The following is a 7,875-nucleotide window of genomic DNA, read 5'->3' on the forward strand; positions in this document are numbered from 1 at the left end:
CACAATCCACTCAGCTGGGGACTGGGGAATCAAAATATGCTCCCTCCCCAAGGTCCCTTTAAAGTATTGTGCACAGCATTATGAAAAACAAACAGCCGGCATTTGTCAAAACATACAAAAGAACAAATAGCCAGGCAGATATCTCCATGTACAGACAAGGGAACCTTGTTCCTCCAGAGGACATTTGTTATGTCACAGCCCTGCTTTTTTGTTTTTGTTTAAATCCCGTTTGTTTTTGCTATCTCGCAAAATCTGGCAATCAGCAAAGGGCTCTTCAGACATTCCTGCAGATGAGCAAAGAGGTGTTTGCAATTGAGAGCATGAAAATCTACTTGTTAACTAGTAATAAGTAAGCAAGGGGACTTGGATTCTACATGTTTGGAATGTTTATGCATAATTTTGAGATGAGGACTGAGGACGGTTGTTGGAACCACTGATGTTTTCTCCCAGAATTTGTGTTCACAGGCTAAAATATTAATTAAAATGAAAACAATCCTTCAGCTGTGAAATCAGTGGAGTTATGCCGGCCTCAGAGTGGAATAATTTGATGGTGAAACAGGCCCATAGATAGTTTTCTCTGTGGGGCTACATCTCCCACGTCACAACAACTTGATCTGCTCAATTCTTATTTTCTCTTTTGACTGGACCTAACACTAAAAATTATCAGGAGCAAAAAGGGGAAAAAAAGCTACTTAAACATTTTTCATTCTCACTTCAAATTTTCAGACAAAATAAAAAGTGGGGCTTTGTTTTGTTTTGGGTTTTTTCCAGGCATTTTTTAACCCCACATGTACTGTATTTGCAAAGCAAAACCTCTTAGCTTTATACAGCTCTGCCTTTGATGTTTCTTCTGTCATAGGCTATATGGTGCATGAGACCAAATGATCCCTTTGAATTTGTACTTTTCTGTAACACAGGAGTGGAAAAGGCCTCTTAGAACTAAATCACTAGCAGAATCATGTTCCAAAATCCTAAACAAATAGCTAACAACTGAACATAACAACTGAACATAAAACATTAGTAAACAGGGACCAATCCTGCACTGGATGGGAGAGGAATTGGATGACTTATGGTTGGAGTTCGTTTCCATCTGGAACTTCAGTGAGTCTATGATTCAAAGTGCTTTTTTAAAAAAAAATCAATTCTGGTAAACAACAAAGAAACCTTGAGCCCTGTCATGCAATGAGCCTTTAGTCCTACTGCGCAAAGTTGTTTGTTCTTGTGATAATAAGAGCCTCTGAACTGTGCTAGATGCTTGAAGAAACAACAGCTGGGACATGGGCTGGCACTATATGTATAGCCTGTGTAAACAGAGACACTTAGTGTCTTCGCGGCATGAGCAGCATCAGGGGTTGTGTGCACACACAAAGAGAAAAATACTCCCTTTGGCTGCAGTAATCCTAGGCCAATGGCATCTTCACACTCCTCTTTCATTGGTGTCTTGGTGAAAAGGAAAACAGGCCCTTTCCTTCTTCATACTCTACCTCCTGGTCATTCATTTGCGAATAGTGACTGCATGGAGGGTTGGGTGATATGGAAATACCGCGTGTAACATTATTATTGTTTATGATATGCTGATAATGTGCCTGGCACTCTACAAACAAGTAAGAAGCCAATTTTCCAGGGGACCAGCTTGCAGCCACGGGCAGTTCGGCCTCCAAATCCACAGTTCCCCAGAGATTTGCTGCAGAAAGGGGTCTCCTGCTAACTCTGCGCTGCCTCCCAACTCTCCTGTCCCTTACTCCTCCAATAAAGATTTGGGCCATCTATACTAGAAGCTAACCTATTTTCAATCCTGGCTGGGGGAGGTCAACTGAGACCTGTTATAGACACCTGCTCTCAGAACAGGGCCGCCTTCCTAGCATACACATGGCCTTTGTGTAAATAGTCATTATGGTGTTTCTTACTTCCCCAAGGGATGCTTTCTGGTTACGGCACTGGATTGGGACTCCAGAGATCAGCGTTCAATCTTGGCCCTACCACAGACTCCATCTTGGAGACCCTGGCCAAGTCCCTAAGGGTTTGTCTGCACTTCACTGGATGGCCCACCTTGGCCTCTGACGCCTAGAGGGTCAGGCGGACTTAAGAACCCGAGCTTCTTCCAGAGCTGGAACTCCACACTGCCATTCTTAGCAGCTCAAGCCCTGCTGCTGTACATTTACAAAGGAACAAAGGGCAGTTTGACACCCCATTCCTATTGACTTTCAATGGCAGGTAGTCATGTGTCTGCTGCTTGTGCCTTGGAAATCTCTCCAGGCCTCAGTTCCCGAACTTCCACGTGTGGGTTTTGTCTCTGTCTCACCCCCTTTGTCGTGAATATTTAGATTGCCAGCACCATGGCGCATGTGACTGTACAGCGCCTTTGGGGTCTGGATTTCAGCTGTGGTCTCTTGACACAACCGTAATACAAGTAAATGTATGTATGTATTACTATATACGTACAATATAATTTAGCTTTTTTTAAACAAAAATATTAAGGTTCTCCCGGTGTTTTGAAACCTCATCCCAATGTATGAAATGTATTCTTACCAATCATCTCCCTTATAATTCTGAAAACATCCATTAGATCACCACAAAGCCTTCCCGCTCCCGGGAGAATACGTCCATTTCCTTTCAGACTTCGTATCAGCTTTCCTGCCCTCTCTCTAAGGCAATAATATGCTTCCTCTGTCAGAGTGACTAGCAGGTACTGTACAGAGTATCCCAGCAAGGATCTAACTAGTGCTTTAAACAGTGTCACTAATATTTTGTATTTCATAGAAACTAGTATCAAGTTTGTAAAAATATCTTTGCATTTTTTAACTTCAGCTCTGCACCAGCCTGATGGTGTCAATGACCTCAGGGTAATCCTTTCCCTGATCAGTATGCTGAGTGCTTTTCTTATATAACACATATTCCATCGCTTGATTCCTTGCTCCCAAACTAATTTGTCTGCATTGAACTATTTGCTAACTGTGGGCTCAATCACCTAAACAATCCAAATCCCTTGGAATCAGATTGCATGGTTTCTCATTATTTGCTCTGCCATGTCATTTTCCTTCTGTCAAATTCCCCCACTCTTCTTCAACTGGCATAACTTGATGTGCGCTGGAGCAAAGCATTTGTGATGAAGGGCTGTTCTTTCCCTGGGATTCCTGCAGTGAGCAGAAGAGTGGAAAGTACTTTGTTCTCTGCACTGATTTCCTTTCTTTATACTGAGCTGTGAGTACCTTCACACTGATCAACCCCACCACCCCCGACGAAACAGCCCACTGGGAAAGCCAGATCTCCAGTGAAGGTAGAACGTGAGAGTCTTACAACCATCTCACATGGCCATTTCCTAAGAGACCACATAACCCTTGCAAACTCTGTCAGGGAAATCCATCTTACTGATCACTTTATAAAATCAAATGTATTTTGTCTATTTACCTCCCTGGATTATACATAAACTACAAGGTACCAAATAAGGGTAAAAGAAACCAAACTGGCACTAGCAATCCCATTGCCGTATGCAGTGTTGTTGTGGCCATGTTGGACCCAGGATATGAGAGAGACAAGGTGGGTGAGGTAATATTTTATATTGGACCAACTTCTGTTGGTGAGAGAGACCAGCTTTTGAGCTACACAGAGAAGCTTGAAAGCTTGTCTCTCTTGCCTCCAGAAATTGGTCCAATAAAAGGTATTTACCTCATCCACTTGTCACTTTAGAGACACAACAGACTTGTTGTGTGTGTGAGAGTGATTATCCAGGTCATTTTTTGTGTGTTAATTTGTACTCCCAGAAATTGGGCGGGTGCCTTTTTTAGTTCTGAATGTGGGATTTCTGAAAATGATCTTGCTGGCTTACATTAATGAACTGCTCCTCACTGTCCTTCTCCGGGAGACATTTCCTGTCTCATTGTAAATGCACATTGTGATGCTGCCCTGGAAAATACCAGGCCTGCATTAGAAATCTAGGAATGTCTACAGCTATAATCAGGTAGCTATTTATTACACACCCATGTAATCTGCAAGAGGTGGTCGATGTTGCTGCCCCTCAGGCTGGCAGAAGTTGGGAGTGCTGTCTAGTTGCTTTTCTTCTTTCTTTCTTTTCCCGCACCCTTAGGGGCATAGGGTGTCCACCAGTTTCTACCATTTAGTTCAGTCTTGTGCTGGTCTGTTCAGGCTTCTGAGTGTCAAGTTGATAGATTTGGCTTCCTTCTCCATTGTTCTGCTTGATGTTTCTTGAGGTTGTCCTCTTTTTCTCTTTCCAGATGATGTCCATATTATCGCTTGACATGGAGGTAGTATTGGTGGCATCCTCAAAGCATGTCCTAAATATGTCCCTTGTCATCTTTTACTATGTTTGGAATGAGTTTCTTGCAACATCAGAGATTCTAAGTAGAGAAAACCAGCCTTCAGCATCAAAGTAAATACCTGAAGAAGATCATCAGAGTCCATTGGAAAGAGTTGATCTTCTCATCATTTTTTGTTGTAGACTGCCATAAAGGAGGACAGACGTGATGCTGGTGTTAAGAATTTGTATGTTTGTATCAGTGCCAATCCTGCTACTTTTCTGGATCTTTTCAAGTGTATGAAAGTGGTTTGTTGCTTTTGACAGTTGTTCCTTGACATCTAGCATAGTGTGACTATCATTGCATATCTCATGCCCTAGATAGGTAAAATGACTTACTCTTTTAGTGGTTCTCTGTCTACTCTGATGGTTGCTTTTGGAACACTGATAGTTGCTTTCCCCCTATATTACTAGCCCTAGTGAAGGCTCACCCTGTAGCCAATGAAGCCAGTTTAGAGGGCTTCCTCTCTCTTGCTCTGGTCAAAGATGTAGCCCTACTGGCAGCCCCCTGGCAAATGCCCTGCTGTGATGCTGGCGGAGCAAGAGTGATACTGAAGCCTTGCAGGAGGGCAGTGATGGAGCTGGACAGCTTTCCTTAGAAAACCCCAATTCAGTTCCCAAGCCTGGTGTCTCCTTCCCCCATTTGGTGAGAGCTATGGAGGTGGCATGCTCTGCACTGACCACTCTAAATGTCTAATAAACAAGGCTGACGGGCTTTAAAGAGAAATTATGTCAAGCCTTTCTTGACTGAAATGCAGATGGTCATGACATAGAGCATTGAGTGAATGCAGTGTGGATGAACTGGAAAAGAACTACCAAAGGATCTTCAGGAGTCTAGTGGGGATGGGCGGACCCCCTCACTCAGCTCGATAGGACACAAAATATAAACAACGATATCTACATACATCTGTATGATTTTTAACAGCATACAGTCTAAAGTGTCTGTTGCTTTTTGTGTCGCAATCGGTCTGCAGCTAGGAATTTATTCCAGTCAGAGGTGAGAAAATTGTATCGGTTGATATCCCATCCCAGAGTTCCCAAAAGGAATTGCATTATAATTAATAACACGGCATTCTCCCCAAGATCTAATTGAACAGCAACTGAACAGTGGTGTTATTCGTAAAGGAACTTCTTATTTGTATTAAGTAGCCCCTAGAGGTCCCAACCAAGATCGGGACCCAACTGCGCTAGGCCCTGTGCAGAGGAAGACACTAAGTAATATTACCATCTGGTGACTCCCAACAATATTACAACATTGCCCAAAGAAGCAACACTGATTAGCTTACCTGATTTAATCATAACTAATTTCAATGCCTTTGAAACAATCTCTGATCTGCCTTTTCTTTCAGTGACGACTGGAGACACCGATAGTATTGTTGTATCCATTTTTGGTCTCCCGTCATCTCACGTTCTTTCCCTAATCTGATCAGTGGGGAGAAAATATTTCAGGGTCTCCCGTTCTTTCCATCCCATACAGAATTCCACTGGGATTCCTTCTTCACCCTGCAACTTATATTTACCAAGCGTAGGGTTCTCACACTGTATTTGTATTCTAGTCCCGATTTCAATTACCTGGGCAACCTTTTCCATTTTAGCTGAAAGACAGACTAAGAAAACACCAAGCTCCTTATTAAAACACACACTGGTGGGGAAGGTGTCACCCCAATATTTGCAGGAAAGCTCTGTCAATTCAAACAAGCTCAGTGATAATAGCTCGTGGATTTACTTAAGGCTTGTGATTGTTAAGCACTCTGGTCTCTTTTCAATTCTCCCCCCCCCCTTAGCTCAGCGGTGACAATTCGCATGTTAATTCCCAGAGTAAAGGAATGCTGCCCTCTCAGATCTCCATGTGAAACTCCCAATGGGAAGAATGTGGAGGTGAGGATAGTTTGGGGGGGGGTCTGAGAGTTGATTTTTGCCTTTATTTGGAAAGTGATGATAATGCTTCACTCTCATCTGTAGATCTTAAAGCACTTCACAAAGGAAGGTAATCATAACTATCCTTATGTGACTACTGGGCAAGTCACATTGCCGCTCTGTGCCTCAGTTTCCCTAACTCACCTATCAATTAAGCGGCAGCACTGGTAATAGAACCCAGGTCTCCTGACTCCAAGGCCAGCGCGCTGACCCTTAGACCCTACTGGCCCCCACCTATCAAAAATGGTCTTTTTTCCCCCCTTCTTTTTTTTCCTGCAGTTTTCCAGAAGTCCTGTCCTTTTCTTACCTCCTTCATTTCTCTGCAGTCTCTCCCTATAGCACTCTCATTTCCATGCCAGCTGTAATGTGTGCCCTGTCACTCAGCCATTCAGCTCATAAAAATGATTTCTTTGATTTTTCTGGATGCAGTAAATGGGTCTGTTTCTTAGCAACCCCCTTCCTCCTCTCCCGTTGTTATTTCCAACTCATTATCTTTGTCCATGTTCAACTCCAAATTAACTTAATTGCAGACAGATTTCAGATCTCGCAAAACCCGAAGGGGCACTTGTAAAGCATTCTTCCAGTCCTCAGAAAAGGGTGTCCTTGGCCTTTGTGTGTTGTGCTTGGTGAAAGCCAATTCCGCTCTGCCTGCCTCTGCTCCACGCTTAGACATCACCCCAGACACTCACAACTCCCTCCTTTCTTCTGAGCCGCTTGGAAGCTGTGCATTTCATGAGACAACTGCTACCCCTTTTGCAGCTCACCCACACCAAATCATAACCAACAGGCTCCATTACGCTCATTTCTAGAAATTCCCCTTGGAGCTCTTCTCTCTTCAAGAAGCCAAGGACACTGCGGTCTTTGCCCCCATCCTTTTAGCATGTTTAACTGGATCCATAGGGCCAAATTCCGATTTCTAACTCTGGACTAATTTGCCCCAGTGTAAACAGATCTGAACCTGGGCCAACGTGAATCACCTGTAACAACTCCCCCCTGGGGGTTCTTGCCTCTCTTAGATGAATTTGAATTCCTTCCCCGGGCCTGTCCTCTCTGCACTGCATTAAGGGGCATTCACGAAAGTATCAAGTGGGGGATACACCCCAAAGTTGCCTGCTGAAAGGTGAAAATGATGGTACATGTCTAGGATCAGCTCCTGATCGCCCCGGCTTCAGTGGGAGCTTTGCAACTAGCTTCAGTTGTTCCCCATTGGTATTGGTCTGAAGAGAACTGCAGGATGCAGGGATCTGTTCACTGGGGTGGGAGCCAGGCAGCAGACAGATCCAGATTGCTGCTGCCAGATGGGGCGAGAGGGCTAGTAGCCTTCCCGTGGAGATAGTGCTGCTCCATGGGAGGGGATTCACCTCATGCCAGGCTGGGAGGTTATGCCGAGTTTGATTGCAGGGATGGTAGGAGTCACTGGAAAGAGAGAATAGTGCGGGGTGTTTGAGAGGAGAGCTGCCCAGAAGATCCTGGGAAGGGTCTTGGATCCAAATGTTTAATCTTTATTCAAACAGAGGAGAACGTCCATCCAACTCCAAACACTGCTCTTTCTCGATTTACATCTGTGCTTTCTCAGCTTGTCTGTCCTCTCTCCTCCGCTTGAGAGCCAGGCTCGAGGTTGACTTCATCCCTACTCATCTTGAAAA

The 7,875-nt window shown here is 44.1% G+C and overlaps 1 long non-coding RNA gene across 1 annotated transcript in view; it reads right to left on the reverse strand.

Annotated features, from left to right (window-relative positions):
• Positions 1–7,437, reverse strand: part of LOC141991872 (uncharacterized) — a 51,103-nt gene extending 43,666 nt beyond the window's left edge. The window contains exon 1 of the long non-coding RNA XR_012640488.1: positions 6,537–7,437. This is a non-coding gene — a long non-coding RNA (uncharacterized LOC141991872). The remainder of the gene's footprint in view (positions 1–6,536) is intronic.
• Positions 7,438–7,875: the final 438 nt, after the last annotated feature.

The sequence above is a fragment of the Natator depressus genome, chromosome 8, assembly GCF_965152275.1.
Source record: "Natator depressus isolate rNatDep1 chromosome 8, rNatDep2.hap1, whole genome shotgun sequence".
In the NCBI taxonomy this organism is placed as follows: Eukaryota; Metazoa; Chordata; order Testudines; family Cheloniidae; genus Natator; species Natator depressus.